This window comes from Pseudophryne corroboree, chromosome 5 (genome assembly GCF_028390025.1).
Source record: "Pseudophryne corroboree isolate aPseCor3 chromosome 5, aPseCor3.hap2, whole genome shotgun sequence".
NCBI lineage: Eukaryota > Metazoa > Chordata > Amphibia > Anura > Myobatrachidae > Pseudophryne > Pseudophryne corroboree.
In genome coordinates, this window is record NC_086448.1 from 154,353,101 (window position 1) to 154,369,937 (window position 16,837).

The 16,837-nt window shown below is 47.3% G+C and overlaps 1 protein-coding gene across 1 annotated transcript in view; it reads right to left on the bottom strand.

Annotated features, from left to right (window-relative positions):
• TTC21A (tetratricopeptide repeat domain 21A) overlaps window positions 1-16,837 on the bottom strand; it is a 325,510-nt gene that overhangs the window by 11,492 nt on the left and 297,181 nt on the right. The gene's annotated exons all lie outside the window — the stretch shown is intronic.

Genomic DNA, 16,837 nt, shown 5'->3' on the forward strand with positions numbered 1-16,837 from the left:
TTCTCAACTCTTTTCACTGCTTCATATATCTCCACCTCAGACTCTAATACGCATACGCAGATCTCCATAAAAATGGCGTGGTGGCCATTTACCCAGCAATCTCCCTACTGCGCATATACAAAATGGCACTAAAATGGCCACCAGTTTCCCACTGATGATTTGTGCTCTTGCTGCCACCAATGGAGGAGTCCGGAGAGGTATTAAATAAAGAGATGCAGTGTGTGCGGCAGGCCCGTAACTACATATGTGCCGAGTGTGCGCTGCCCACAGCGCGTAGGCACTGTAGGCGCAACTGGCACACTCTCTCTGTTCCCCGCCGCAGTCGCCCGCATCCAGCGCAAAGCAGCTGTGGCGGCCCCCACTCGCGCGTTCCTGAATCCGTCTGCCACTGCCCACCCTCTTGCCCGCAGCTCACCTGTCCTTTTCTGTCAGCTTGGCTGTCAGATTTCTTCCGCTTCCTATTGTACCATTCAGAGCTCCGGAGCGCTGGGCAGCGGCGTACACTTGACTTTAGGTTAGCTGTCAGATTTCCTGAAAGGCACCGGAGCTTCCCCCCTCCGCTTCCTATTGTACACATGACTTTAGGAGCCAGAGCCGAGCTAAGGAGCTCTCTGTTAGCTGCATACGCGATCGCGGCTTTTGCTGAGACGGAGCCACAGCTGTCTCCGTCTCTCAAATAAAAAAATCGGGTCCCCCCTGCGTGCACCACTGTCGGAGGAAGATCTACAGCGCAGGAGCGGACCGAATCGGTGTGGGGTGAGTTACAGAGGCGGGGGGGGGGGGGGGGAGGTTACAACTGGCAGCGGCTCCACACTGATGTGCCTCACTGTTCCCTACATGCTATCTACACCCACTCTCTCTGCTCCCCTCACTCTCCCACCCTCACTTCTTCCTACACTCACAATCACTGCTCCCTACACCCACTCTCTCTGCTCCCTACACCCACCCTCACTGCTCCCTACACCCACCCTCACTGCTTCCTACACCCACCCTCACTGCTTCCTACACTCACCCTCACAGCTCCCTACACCCACCCTCACTGCTTCCTACACTCACCGTCACTGCTCCGCACACCCACGCTCTCTGCTCCCTACACTCACCCTCACTGCTTCCTACACTCACAATCACTGCTCCCTACACCCACTCTCTCTGCTCCCTACACCCACCCTCACTGCTCCCTACACCCACCCTCACTGCTTCCTACACTCACCCTCACTGCTCCCTACACCCACCCTCACTGCTTCCTACACTCACCCTCACTGCTCCCTACACCCACCCTCACTGCTTCCTACACTCACCGTCACTGCTCCCCACACCCACGCTCTCTGCTCCCTACACTCACCCTCACTGCTCCCTACACCCACCCTCGCTACTTCCTACACCCACTCTCTCTGCTCCCCTCGCTGCTCCTTACACCCACCCTCACTGCTTGATAACCTCACCCTCACTGTTCCCTACACTCAACCTTACTCACTGCTCTCCACAACGACCAGGGCCGTAACTAGGTGTGCGCATTTGCCCTGTGGGTGCACCATCTATAGACACCCCGACTGGCCGCCTATTCCCTCATGTGGTCCGTTGACGACCGCTCCTCCCGCTCCCCTGTGCGCGTTGTCTGTAGCAGAGCATCTGCTGTCTATCGCCCTCAGCCCCAAGCTCTCACTCTTATGCCCCTATAATTTTGTTGCACGCCTACGGGGCGCACTGGCCCAATTTTTTATATGAAAGGGGGGGGGCACCGATGCTGTTTCTTGCACACAGCGCAAAAATTACTAGTTACGGCACTGGTGTGCGGTATGGGCCCCCCTGGACTCAGGGGCCTGTGCGCACCACACACACTGCACACAATATAAATACACCAGTGTGCACAAGTCACACCTTTTTGGCTGACAACAACCCTCCACAGCTGGCCAGGCTCTCCAAGCGTTGCCCACACCCCTTCCAGCAGTGTGTTATCACAAAGGTACGATGTGCACTCTATTTGTCCCCAAATGACAGTCACCATATACCAGTGATTGTCAACAAACAGCTATTATAAATACAGTGACATACAAAGTGAGCAGATCTCAGCCTGTGGTCTGAGCTTTTGTGGCCTGTCCACAAAGTCGAGCCTGTCGCGAGAAGGAAGACAGGGTAACAATGCAGGCGAGTAGTCGGGTGTGGTATGGAAGGTAGACAGTAACTAGGTCGACCACTATTGGTCGACAGTATCTAGGTCGACAGGGATGCTAGGTTGATAGGGTCTCTAGGTCGACATGTTCTAGGTCGACAGGTCAAAAGATCGACATTAGTTTTTTATGGGGGGGTTTGTGTCGTTTTCTTCGTAGAGTGACCGGGAACCCCAATTAGTGCACCGTGTCCCCTCGCATGGCTCAATTGTAGTGGATCATTAAGTATGAAAAGGTTAAATTAGAAGCTTGGGCAGCGAAATGGAGAATGCGCTTCAATACAGACAACTGTAAGGTAATGCACTGTGGTAACAAGAACAAAAATAACACCTACCTACTGAATGGGGTAAAATTAGGGGATTCTGTACTGGAAAAGGACTTAGGTGTCCTCATAGATAGCAAACTAAGCAGTAGTAGCCAAAGTAGGACTGCAGCAAAGAAGGCTAATAAGATATTAGCATGCATAAAATGGGGAATTGATGCTAGGGACGAGAGTATTGTACTCCCGTTATATAAATCACTTGTGAGGCCACACCTTGAATACTGTGTACAATTCTGGGCACCTTACTACAAAAAGGATATCCTGGAGCTAGAAAAGGTTCAGAGGCGGGCGACCAAACTAATTAAGGGTATGGAGACGCTGGAATACGAGGAAAGGCTTGCAAGACTAGGCATGTTTACACTGGGAAAGAGGAGATTAAGAGGGGACATGATCAACATTTACAAATATATAAGGGGACAATATACAGATCTTGCGCAGGACCTGTTTTTGGTTAGATCAACACAGCGTACTCGTGGACACTCGCTCAGGTTAGAGGAGAGGAGATTCCGCACAATACGGCGTAAAGGCTTTTTTACGGTAAGGACGATACGTGTTTGGAATTCCCTGCCTGAGGGAGTTGTAATGGCCGACTCAGTCAACACCTTATGGGTTAGATAAATTCCTAATGGATAATTATATCCAGGGTTACGGGGCATAGTCACGCACTATGGTTATTATAAAAAAGAGAGGTAAAATGTAACGGCAGTCATCAACTTCAGTCAAAATTTTATACAAAATAATCGTGCATAGGAGACTACAAATAGGTTGAACTCGATGGACAATTGTCTTTTTTCAACCTTAGATACTATGTTAAAAAAAAGAAAAAAAATTGTGAAAAACGCATGTCGACCTTTTGACCTGTCAACCTAGAATATGTCGACCTAGAAACCCTGTTGACCTAGTTACTGTCGACAAACAGTGGTCGACCTAGATAGTGTCAACCTAGAGACCGGATCCCGAGTAGTCATGCAGAAGGGGAGAGTCATAAATGACACAAGTTTACAGAAAGTGACAGCGGTGGGTGAAATGAGGAACAGGTGTGGCAAGGGGACTGAGGACTTGGGAGGACAAGGGGTAGGCAGAGATGAAGTAAACTGACTGTGAGCTCAAGAGAAAGATGAGGAAAGGGACAGGTGTAACGCAGGGTAGACACAGAGGAGACAACGGGGCATATGTATCAATTATAAGTTTTTAGATCCAGAATTTATTTCTTACTGCCAATATTAGCAGCAATAATAAGAATTTACTTACCGATAATTCTATTTCTCGTAGTCCGTAGTGGATGCTGGGGACTCCGTCAGGACCATGGGGAATAGCGGCTCCGCAGGAGACAGGGCACAAAAGTAAAAGCTTTAGGATCAGGTGGTGTGCACTGGCTCCTCCCCCTATGACCCTCCTCCAAGCCTCAGTTAGGATACTGTGCCCGGACGAGCGTACACAATAAGGAAGGATTTTGAATCCCGGGTAAGACTCATACCAGCCACACCAATCACACTGTACAACCTGTGATCTGAACCCAGTTAACAGCATGATAACAGCGGAGCCTCTGAAAAGATGGCTCACAACAATAATAACCCGATTTTTGTAACAATAACTATGTACAAGTATTGCAGACAATCCGCACTTGGGATGGGCGCCCAGCATCCACTACGGACTACGAGAAATAGAATTATCGGTAAGTAAATTCTTATTTTCTCTGACGTCCTAAGTGGATGCTGGGGACTCCGTCAGGACCATGGGGATTATACCAAAGCTCCCAAACGGGCGGGAGAGTGCGGATGACTCTGCAGCACCGAGTGAGAGAACTCCAGGTCCTCCTCAGCCAGGGTGTGCCCCTGACCAAGTAGCAGCTCGGCAAAGTTGTAAAGCCGAGACCCCTCGGGCAGCCGCCCAAGATGAGCCCACCTTCCTTGTGGAATGGGCATTTACATATTTTGGCTGTGGCAGGCCTGCCACAGAATGTGCAAGCTGAATTGTACTACACATCCAACTAGCAATCGTCTGCTTAGAAGCAAGAGCACCCAGTTTGTTGGGTGCATACAGGATAACAGCAAGTCAGTTTTCCTGACTCCAGCCGTCCTGGAAACCTATATTTTCAGGGCCCTGACAACATCTAGCAACTTGGAGTCCTCCAAGTCCCTAGTAGCCGCAGGTACCACAATAAGCTGGTTCAGGTGAAACGCTGACACCACCTTTGGGAGAAACTGGGGACGAGTCCGCAGCTCTGCCCTGTCCGAATGGACAATCAGATATGGGCTTTTGTGAGACAAAGCCGCCAATTCTGACACTCGCCTGGCCGAGGCCAGGGCCAACATCATGGTCACTTTCCATGTGAGATATTTCAAATCCACAGATTTGAGCGGTTTAAACCAATGTGATTTGAGGAATCCCAGAACTACGTTGAGATCCCACAGTGCCACTGGAGGCACAAAAGGGGGTTGTATATGCAGTACTCCCTTGACAAACTTCTGGACTTCAGGAACTGAAGCCAATTCTTTCTGGAAGAAAATCGACAGGGCCGAAATTTGAACCTTAATGGACCCCAATTTGAGGCCCATAGACACTCCTGTTTGCAGGAAATGCAGGAATCGACCGAGTTGAAATTTCTTCGTGGGGCCTTCCTGGCCTCACACCACGCAACATATTTTCGCCACATGTGGTGATAATGTTGTGCGGTCACCTCCTTCCTGGCTTTGACCAGGGTAGGAATGACCTCTTCCGGAATGCCTTTTTCCCTTAGGATCCGGCGTTCAACCGCCATGCCGTCAAACGCAGCCGCGGTAAGTCTTGGAACAGACATGGTACTTGCTGAAGCAAGTCCCTTCTTAGCGGCAGAGGCCATGAGTCCTCTGTGAGCATCTCTTGAAGTTCCGGGTACCAAGTCCTTCTTGGCCAATCCGGAGCCACGAGTATAGTTCTTACTCCTCTACGTCTTATAATTCTCAGTACCTTAGGTATGAGAAGCAGAGGAGGGAACACATACACCGACTGGTACACCCACGGTGTTACCAGAACGTCCACAGCTATTGCCTGAGGGTCTCTTGACCTGGCGCAATACCTGTCCAGTTTTTTGTTCAGGCGGGACGCCATCATGTCCACCTTTGGTCTTTCCCAACGGTTCACAATCATGTGGAAGACTTCCCGATGAAGTCCCCACTCTCCCGGGTGGAGGTCGTGCTGAGGAAGTCTGCTTCCCAGTTGTCCACTCCCGGAATGAACACTGCTGACAGTGCTATCACATGATTTTCCGCCCAGCGAAGAATCCTTGCAGTTTCTGCCATTGCCCTCCTGCTTCTTGTGCCGCCCTGTCTGTTTACGTGGGCGACTGCCGTGATGTTGTCCCACTGGATCAATACCGGCTGACCTTGAAGCAGAGGTCTTGCTAAGCTTAGAGCATTGTAAATTGCTCTTAGCTCCAGTATATTTATGTGGAGAGAAGTCTCCAGACTTGATCACACTCCCTGGAAATTTTTTCCTTGTGTGACTGCTCCCCAGCCTTTCAGGCTGGCATCCGTGGTCACCAGGACCCAGTCCTGAATGCCGAATCTGTGGCCCTTTAGTAGATGAGCACTCTGCAGCCACCACAGAAGAGACACCCTTGTCCTTGGAGACAGGGTTATCCGCTGATGCATCTGAAGATGCGATCCGGACCATTTTTCCAGCAGATCCCACTGAAAAGTTCTTGCGTGAAATCTGCCGAATGGAATCGCTTCGTAAGAAGCCACCATTTTTCCCAGGACCCTTGTGCAATGATGCACTGACACTTTTCCTGGTTTTAGGAGGTTCCTGACTAGCTCGGATAACTCCCTGGCTTTCTCCTCCGGGAGAAACACCTTTTTCTGGACTGTGTCCAGAATCATCCCTAGGAACAGCAGACGTGTCGTCAGAGACAGCTGCGATTTTGGAATATTTAGAATCCACCCGTGCTGTCGTAGAACTACTTGAGATAGTGCTACTCCGACCTCCAACTGTTCTCTGGACCTTGCCCTTATCAGGAGATCGTCCAAGTAAGGGATAATTAAGACGCCTTTTCTTTGAAGAAGAATCATCATTTCGGCCATTACCTTGGTAAAGACCCGGGGTGCCGTGGACAATCCAAACGGCAGCGTCTGAAACTGATAGTGACAGTTTTGTACCACGAACCTGAGGTACCCTTGGTGAGAAGGGTAAATTGGGACATGGAGGTAAGCATCCTTGATGTCCAGGGACACCATATAGTCCCCTTCTTCCTGGTTCGCTATCACTGCTCTGAGTGACTCCATCTTGATTTGAACCTTTGTATGTAAGTGTTCAAATATTTCAGATTTAGAATAGGTCTCACCGAGCCGTCTGGCTTCAGTACCACAATATAGTGTGGAATAATACCCCTTTCCTTGTTGTAGGAGGGGTACTTTGATTATCACCTGCTGGGAATACAGCTTGTGAATTGTTTCCAATACTGCCTCCCTGTCGGAGGGAGACGTTGGTAAAGCAGACTTCAGGAACCTGCGAGGGGGAGACGTCTCGAATCTCCAATCTGTACCCCTGGGATACTACTTGTAGGATCCAGGGGTCCACTTGCGAGTGAGACCACTGCACGCTGAAACTCTTGAGACGACCCCCCACCGCACCTGAGTCCGCTTGTACGGCCCCAGCGTCATGCTGAGGACTTGGCAAAAGCGGTGGAGGGCTTCTGTTCCTGGGAATGGGCTGCCTGCTGCAGTCTTCTTCCCTTTCCTCTATCCCTGGGCAGATATGACTGGCCTTTTGCCTGCTTGCCCTTATGGGGACGAAAGGACTGAGGCTGAAAAGACGGTGTCTTTTTCTGCTGAGATGTGACTTGGGGTAAAAAAGGTGGATTTTCCAGCTGTTGCCGTGGCCACCAGGTCCGATGGACCGACCCCAAATAACTCCTCCCCTTTATACGGCAATACTTCCATGTGCCGTTTGGAATCTGCATCACCTGACCACTGTCGTGTCCATAAACATCTTCTGGCAGATATGGACATCGCACTTACTCTTGATGCCAGAGTGCAAATATCCCTCTGTGCATCTCGCATATATAGAAAAGCATCCTTTAAATGCTCTATAGTCAATAAAATACTGTCCCTGTCAAGGGTATCAATATTTTCAGTCAGGGAATCCGACCAAGCCACCCCAGCGCTGCACATCCAGGCTGAGGCGATCGCTGGTCGCAGTATAACACCAGTATGTGTGTATATACTTTTTAGGATATTTTCCAGCCTCCTATCAGCTGGCTCCTTGAGGGCGGCCGTATCTGGAGACGGTAACGCCACTTGTTTTGATAAGCGTGTGAGCGCCTTATCCACCCTAAGGGGTGTTTCCCAACGCGCCCTAAGTTCTGGCGGGAAAGGGTATAACGCCAATAATTTTCTATCTGGGGAACCCACGCATCATCACACACTTCATTTAATTTATCTGATTCAGGAAAAACTACAGGTAGTTTTTTCACACCCCACATAATACCCTCTTTTGTGGTACTTGTAGTATCAGAAATATGTAACACCTCCTTCATTGCCCTTAACATGTAACGTGTGGCCCAAATGGAAAATACGTTTGTTTCTTCACCGTCGACACTGGAGTCAGTGTCCGTGTCTGTGTCGACCGACTGAGGTAAATGGGCGTTTTAAAGCCCCTGACGGTGTTTGAGACGCCTGGACAGGTACTAATTGGGTCTCATGTCGTCAACCGACCTTGCAGCGTGTTGACATTATCACGTAATTCCCTAAATAAGCCATCCATTCCGGTGTCGACTCCCTAGAGAGTGACATCACCATTACAGGCAATTGCTCCGCCTCCTCACCAACATCGTCCTCATACATGTCGACACACACGTACCGACACACAGCACACACACAGGGAATGCTCTGATAGAGGACAGGACCCCACTAGCCCTTTGGGGAGACAGAGGGAGAGTTTGCCAGCACACACCAAAACGCTATATTATACAGGGACAACCTTATATAAGTGTTTTCCCTTATAGCATCTTAATATATAATAATATCGCCAAATAAGTGCCCCCCCTCTCTGTTTTAACCCTGTTTCTGTAGTGCAGTGCAGGGGAGAGCCTGGGAGCCTTCCTAGCAGCGGAGCTGTGTAGGAAAATGGCGCTGTGTGCTGAGGAGAATAGGCCCCGCCCCCTTTTCGGCGGGCTTCTTCTCCCGTTTTTCTGACAACCTGGCAGGGGTTAAATACATCCATATAGCCCCAGGGGCTATATGTGATGTATTTTTAGCCAGCATAGGTACTTTCATTGCTACCCAGGGCGCCCCCCCAAGCGCCCTGCACCCTCAGTGACCGTTGGTGTGAAGTGTGCTGAGAGCAATGGCGCACAGCTGCAGTGCTGTGCGCTACCTCATGAAGACTGAGAAGTCTTCAGCCGCCGATTTCTGGACCTCTTCTCTCTTCAGCATCTGCAAGGGGGTCGGCGGCGCGGCTCCGGTGACCCATCCAGGCTGTACCTGTGATCGTCCCTCTGGAGCTAGTGTCCAGTAGCCTAAGAAGCCAATCCATCCTGCACGCAGGTGAGTTCACTTCTTCTCCCCTAAGTCCCTCGTTGCAGTGAGCCTGTTGCCAGCAGGACTCACTGAAAATAAAAAACCTAACAAAACTTTTACTCTAAGCAGCTCTTTAGGAGAGCCACCTAGATTGCACCCTTCTCGGCCGGGCACAAAAACCTAACTGAGGCTTGGAGGAGGGTCATAGGGGGAGGAGCCAGTGCACACCACCTGATCCTAAAGCTTTTACTTTTGTGCCCTGTCTCCTGCGGAGCCGCTATTCCCCATGGTCCTGACGGAGTCCCCAGCATCCACTTAGGACGTCAGAGAAAAGAAATTAACATCCGCTGGGATGTATTAAAACCCATTAAAATGTATTAAAACCCATTAAAATTGTACAGGGACAATGGCTCTGAAAGAAGCCCATTCCTGTGATTTTTAAGAAGTAAAGTCATCTCTAATGCAATTATTTTACTTGTATATCGAGTTCCCGCCATACTACAGTGCATGCACGGCCCACTGACCACATGTGTGTGTTGGCCATTGCAGAGGAAAACCTCTCCTGGTAATTCTTGTGGAATTTTTAAGTGGCGTTAGCTGACGGGCGAAACTCTGGAATGCTTTGCATTGTGGAGCGTGGTCAATTTTAATCAGTAATAAGGACATTGTATAGTTAGTGAGACTGCCGGCACACAGTATCCTTAGTAAGATTTCCGCACGCAGTATAGTCAGTGAGACTGCCGCCACACAGCGTACTTAGTGAGATTTCCAGAATGCAGTATAGTCAGTGAGACTGCCGCCACACAGTGTACTTAGCGAGACTGCTGACACACAGTATCCTTAGTAAGATTTCCAGCACGCAGTATAGTCAGTGAGACTATCGCCACACAGTGTACTTAGTGAGACAGCCAACACACAGTATCCTTAGTGAGATTTCCAGCACGCAGTATAGTCAGTGAGACTGCCACCACACAGTGTACTTAGTGAGACTGCCGACACACAGTATCCTTAGTGAGATTTCCAGCACGCAGTATAGTCAGTGAGACTGCCACCACACAGTGTGCTTAGTGAGATTTCCAGCATGCAGTAGTCAGGTGAGACTGCTGCCACACAGTGTACTTAGCGAGACTGCTGACACACAGTATCCTTAGTAAGATTTCCAGCACGCAGTATAGTCAGTGAGACTATCGCCACACAGTGTACTTAGTGAGACAGCCAACACACAGTATCCTTAGTGAGATTTCCAGCACGCAGTATAGTCAGTGAGACTGCCACCACACAGTGTACTTAGTGAGACTGCCGACACACAGTATCCTTAGTGAGATTTCCAGCATGCAGTATAGTCAGTGAGTTTGCTGGCACGCACATAGTTGTAGAGATTGTTGGCACATGATAGGGAAGAAGGAAGAAGGAAAAGGGATATATTTACATGGTGGCAACTCGCACTTTAGCTATAGTCTTCTGCTTATTCCTTCTCTTCATCCAGGGATGCATCCTAAACACCCTATGTTTTGTATGGGAAATATGGTACCCAAGTATGTACGGAAGCTGGCTACATCTATAAATGCTTATTCTGATATAAAAGTAATGTAATTTTCCTCAGTAATAAAGACATATACTGTATTTTTGTTTATTTTTAAAGGCAGGAGAATATAATTGTGTCAGACTGTAAAATCATTGTGGAAAACGGTACATTAATTGTTCTATGTATTTTCCAATTGTCTTGATAGAAAAGCTCAATAAATGGTATTCCTTCTCTTCTTCCAGGGATGCATCCTAAACACCCTATGTTTTGTACGGGAGATATGGTACCCAAGTATGTACGGAAGCTGGATCTGCCTCCTCTATACGATCTACGGCAGGCCTGTCCAACCTGCGGCCCTCCAGCTGTTGTGAAACTACAATTCTTAGCATGCCCTGCCACAGTTTTGCTGTCAGGAAATACTAAAACTGTGGCAGGGCATGCTGGGATATGTAGTTTCAAAACAGCTGGAGATGCCGCAGGTTGGACAGGCCTGATCTACGGGATTTCCACCTGCCTGGTGTACTAGGGGTAGATGGAGGGGCAGCTAGAGGTCTGTATAACCATCTGCGGTTATACCCTTGCTCCTGAGCAGTGTAAAGATTCCTTTTTTGCCTAAAGCTTGCAGCCACTGATTACTGACGTCTTCTTCAAAGGCTGCGGGATTGCGAGCTCTCCAGCTCGTGTAGATTAGTTCTGCATCCTCCTCCTGACACTGTGGCTGGGCTGTTTACTAAAGTGTGGGTTTAGTTGAGATTCTACTTATCAACAGAATGACAATACAGGCAGTTGCCAGCAACTGTGGTGAGCATTAATGAAACATTTTCTGTTGCCATGAATTAAAGCAACAGGTCTAGCTTGGGAACCAGAAATAAACCCATATTCAGGCTTGGGGTCCTGTGGCAGAGTAACCCTATTTCAAGCTTGGGATTCTGTGGGGGAAAAAAAACCTATTTCATGCTTGGGAACCTGTGGCAAAGACCCCCCCACACCACTTGTGGCAGTTACTGTATGACTCGGATGAGGCCCATAGGCCAGTGGTTCTCAAACTGTGAGCAGTGGCACCCTGGGGTGCATCGGGAAACTTGCAGAGGTGCCTTGAATTGGTGGTCCAGGACCAATTCAAATTACTGATGGTCAATGTAATAGTCAAAACCAGTGCTGGTGGCTGCCAATCATAAAATATATGGACAAACATAAGCAAATCGTGTCCCTCAACACACAATGGAAGAATGACAAATAAACACAGTTTACTTAATTTCAATTTCTCAATAAGAAACTTTAGGCCTTGGGGTGCCGTGATAAAAATTCTGATACTCCTCTTTCTGTCCTGTCCTCTTACTTCCTTCCTATTCCCTAACTTTTCCTTCCTTTTCTTTCTCTCTACTGTCTTGTACCTATTACGTCAAATGCCTTGTTTTACTGTGGTATTGATTACACGGAAGTATATGTCTCTTCTCGATGTTAAGCTACAGTTTATTTCTCCATAACATAAGGTTTCAACATTTTCAAAATAAACAGCCTGATACTCTAGGGCGACGTGATTAAAAAAAGTATGGGAACCACTGCCCTAGGCTGGTAGTGAGTGGGCACAGCCACCATGGACCAATGCAATATTATTTTGTTGTTGTTGTAAGGAACAAAAGTCTAAATCTGCTTTTTTTACAACTTTCAGCTTAATTAGCAAATCAAATATTGGTCTGTAGCAATTCAGATAAAAATTCTGAGATCACTACCAAAAGTTGTACAGAGACCTAAATACAGGGTTCTGGCTCTTGTTGCTTTTTGAAAAATGCCTTCTCGTAATATTGTTGCAGCAAGCTGAATGTGACCTTACTTTAGAGATTGTTTTCTCCCTTCAGTGGCAAAATGCCTATCCACAAAACAGCTACTGTAAGTTGTAGTTTGAATTTTTATTTTTTAACAAAGTTTGTTTTAAAAAAAAATGTATTATGATATTTTTTTTCCTATTGGGCTTCAAAAATAGGCAAAAATTAATTGCGACATTTGTGAGAGTTTAGGTAATGTTATCACAGGAACTAAAGGAGCTTGGAGTCTGATATTTAGCAGTGTGATTGTGACCACTTAGGGAGGTAGCTGCATTGATGTCATACTAAAATAATTTTTACTTTGGAGATATACAGTGCATCCTGAAAGTGGTCACAGCACTGACTTTTTCCACATTTTGTAATGTTACAGCCTTATTCCAAACTGGAATAAATTCATTTTTTTCCTCAAAATTCTACACACAGTACCCCATAATGACAATGTGAAAAAAGTTTTTTTTAGGTTTTTGCTAATTTATTAAAAATAAAAAACTAAGAAATCACATGTACATAAGTATTCACAGCCTTTGCTCAATGCTTTGTTAATGCACCTTTGACAGCAATTACAGCCGCACGTGTTTTTGAATATGATGCCACAAGCTTTGCACATGTATCTTTGGCCAGTTTCACCTATTCCTTTTTGCAGCACCTCTCAAGCTCCATCAGGTTGGATGGGAAGCATCGGTGCACAGCCATTTTCAGATCTCACCACAGATGTTCAATCTGAGCTCTTGTTGTGCCACTCAAGGACATTCACAGAGTTGTCCTGAAGCCACTCCTTTGGTATCTTGGCTGTGTGCTTAGGGTCATTGTCCTGCTGAAAGATGAACCATCGCCCCAGTATGAGGTCAAGAGCGCTCAGGAGCAGGTTTTCATCCAGAATATCTCTGAACATTGCTGCAGTCATCTTTCCCTATATCCTGACTAGTCTCCCAGTTCCTGCCACTGAAAAACATCCCCACAGCATGATGCTGCCACCACCATGCTTCACTGTAGGGATGGTATTGACCTGGTGATGAGCGGTGCCTGGTTTCCTCCAAACATGCCTGGCATTCACGCCAAAGAGTTCAATCTTTGTCTCATCAGACCAGAGAATTTTGTTTTTCATGGTCTGAGAGTCCTTCAGGTGCATTTTGGCAAACTCCAGGCGGGCTGCCATGTGCTTTTTACTATGGAGCGGCTTCCGTCTGGCCACCCTAGCATACGGGCCTGATTGGTGGATTGCCGCAGAGATGGTTGTCCTTCTGGAAGGTTCTCCTCTCTCCACAGAGGAATGCTGTAGCTCTGACAGAGTGACCATTGGGTTCTTGGTCACCTCCCTGACTAGGGCCCTTCCACCCTGATTGCTCAGTTTAGACGGCCGGCCAGCTCTAGGAAGAGTCCTGTTGGTTCCGAACTTCTTCCATTTATGGATGATGGAGGCCACTGTGCTTATTGGGACCTTCAAAGCAGCAGATATTTTTCTGTACCCTTCCCCAGATTTGTGCCTCGAGACAGTCTTGTCTCGGAGGTCTACAGACAATACCTTTGACTTCATGCTTGGTTTGTGCTCAGACATGCACTGTCTGGATGTAGATAAAGTTGACAGAGATAAAGTACCAGCCAATCAGCTCCTAACTGTCATTTTTCAAACCCAGCCTGTGACATGGCAGTTAGACACTGATTGGCTGGTACTTTATCTCCGTCCACTTTATCTCTATCCAAAGTTTAGTAAATAGACCACTCAGTATCTATTGAAAGAGTGTACATACATGCTTTTATTTTCAAAAAATTCCAGTGTTTATTCTATCAATGTAAAAAAGTATGTTGAAAAATTCGCACCAGCATTACTGTTTGCTAGTTCTCTTACAAAACACCTACCAGTGTTTTTCCAAGCATCAAAAGTGATAGAACTTCACCTAGCCATCTCTATCACACGTCTATATATACAAATATCTATTGTGTCATTTTGGGTGTTTTAAATAAATGTGTTTTTTATTTATTTATTATTATTACAACAACCCACTGATTGTTATTAACCACAAGCGTTGAGGACTAGAAGCCATTATCTCTCTGCTGAAATGTCATTGTTAACAAAGCATGCTTGGCAAGCAGTAACATTAGAATGAAACTTGTCATTAGGGTGTGCACCCAGGGAAGCCTAGAGAGGCACAGACTGCACTAAGTGGTGTCCAGCACCTACCAGGGGAGTTCCTAGCACTTCTTTCATGCATACTTGCCAACTCTCCCTAATTATCAGGGCGACTCCCTGACACAGCAGAAATCTCCCTGACTCCCTACAGAGTCTAGAATTCTCCCTGATTGCACTTTGGGGGTAATTCCAAGTTGATCGCAGCAGGAACTTTTTTAGCAGTTGGGCAAACCCATGTGCACTGCAGGGGGGGGCAGATATAACATGTACAGAGAGAGTTAGATTTGGGTGGGTTATACTGTTTCTGTGCAGGGTAAATACTGGCTGCTTTATTTTTAAACTGCAATTTAGATTGCAGATTGAAGACACCCCACCCAAATCTAACTCTCTCTGCACATGTTATATCTGCCTTCCCTGCAGTGCACATGGTTTTGCCCAACTGCTAACAATGTTCCTGCTGCGATCAACTCAGAATTACCCCCTTTATACCCAATATGTAGATGTTATACTCTTGGGGAACAAAATGAAATCAGAATTATATACAGTACATTCAAATGGATATGACATTTCCTTGTATTGGTTATAAGGCACAATGATCTCTAGGGCTACAAACATTTTCAAACAAGGTTTCTAATGACCAGAGATATGGAACCACTTGTAAAACACAATACACGAATAAGCCCTGAAAAGGTGTGTAGTATGGTATGCATACCGGCGCTGGAATCCTGACCGCCGGCATACCGACAGCTGGGAGAGCGCAAATGAGCCACTTGTGGGCTCGCTGCGCCCACCACGCTGCGGCCACGCTATTTATTCTCCCTCCAGGGGGGTCGTAGACCCCCATGTGGAAGAATAGGTGTCGGTATGCCGGGTGTCGGGATTCCGGCGCCGGTATACTGAGCGTCAGGATCCCAACAGCCGGCATACTGAATACCACCCCTGAAAAGTATCAGTGTTTCTTCATCAACAAGTAGATCTTACTTACTGCTTCGGGGTTCATTTACATTTGGATGTAAGAGATTTTTATGACACACCTCTCAGATGTAGCAGTACACGTCCGCGCTGATAGGTGTTACTTTTACAATCTCCCTGAAATGCTTTTTCAAAAGTAGGCAAGTATGCTTTCATATCATCAACTCTCTGTCATCATGATGTCTCCCTATATTGTGTTCTGCCCAATCTTTCCCCCTACCTCCATCACCTCATTTGCTATGATTGATGCGCGGTTTCAGAAATGTTTTGACAATATATTGGGCAGTGAGAGGGAGGTGGCTAAGCAGAGGCATGGTCCATCTCATGTGAGTGTCACTGATAGTGTGTACAGAGCCGTACTATCGCTCACATAGGAAGCCATATTCAGACGGATAATCTGCACCTGCCATAGGAATGGTGCATATTGCCATTGTGTGACCAATGGTGCATCTTAAGGTGGCGTCTCGGTCCTTACACATCTGGAGTCACGGATGTTCACCGGTGATAGCGCCATTTGCATAAAGTCGCAGATGAAGAACTGGCAAAAGATGCAGACACGGACGTCACTGCTCCAGACTCAGAATCAGGCCTTCCAGTGTTCCCAATTTATATTATACAAATTAGAACTGGACTATGTATTTTATATTGTACAATTACAACTCACTTCATGGCTCACTGTTCCGCTCCTCTGGGGATGGAGATACTTAGGGCATGATCCGGGGTAGGGGCACTGCTACTTATTCTGAGTGTAAGTGATTTACGTTCGTCTCATCAGAATGGTAGTGACACAGGTAGCTTTGCTGACAACATGGACTTTATGTGCGCACACCTATGATTGCTCCCATAAAGACTAATTACATGTCACCTCAGTGATTAATACGTACCTAGAATTTGATTATTTTCTTATTCCCCTGTCACTGTCGGGAATTGCTTAGGACAGGCTATGATACATTACCATATATCTAGTATATATTGACTTGTTATTTATTGAACTGTCATATAAAACACTCTATAAAAGATTTAAGGGGATGCGGTCCAAATACTAGCAGTTGGAAGACCGGCAGTGGGGTCCCGATAGGAATTGCTGGGGTTGGGGTTAGGCATTAGGGGGGGGGGGGGTTTAGGCTGCAGGAAATAGGGGGGGGGGGCAGTTAGGGTTAGGCTGCGGGGGGGGGGGGGGGATAACTCTAGGCTGCAGAAGAGGGAGAGAGGGAGGAAAGGGGTAGGCTGCAGGAGGGGTGGGTTAGGATTGAGGGTAAGGTAAAAATACCATGATATGTGGGGTTTCTGGCCGTCGGGATCTCACTGTCGGTCTTCTGCCTGGTGGTATTTTGCACCCAACACAATTTAAGAAGTAGATGTACAGTAAACTGACACAAGAAAAGACTAGAAGAGGTTC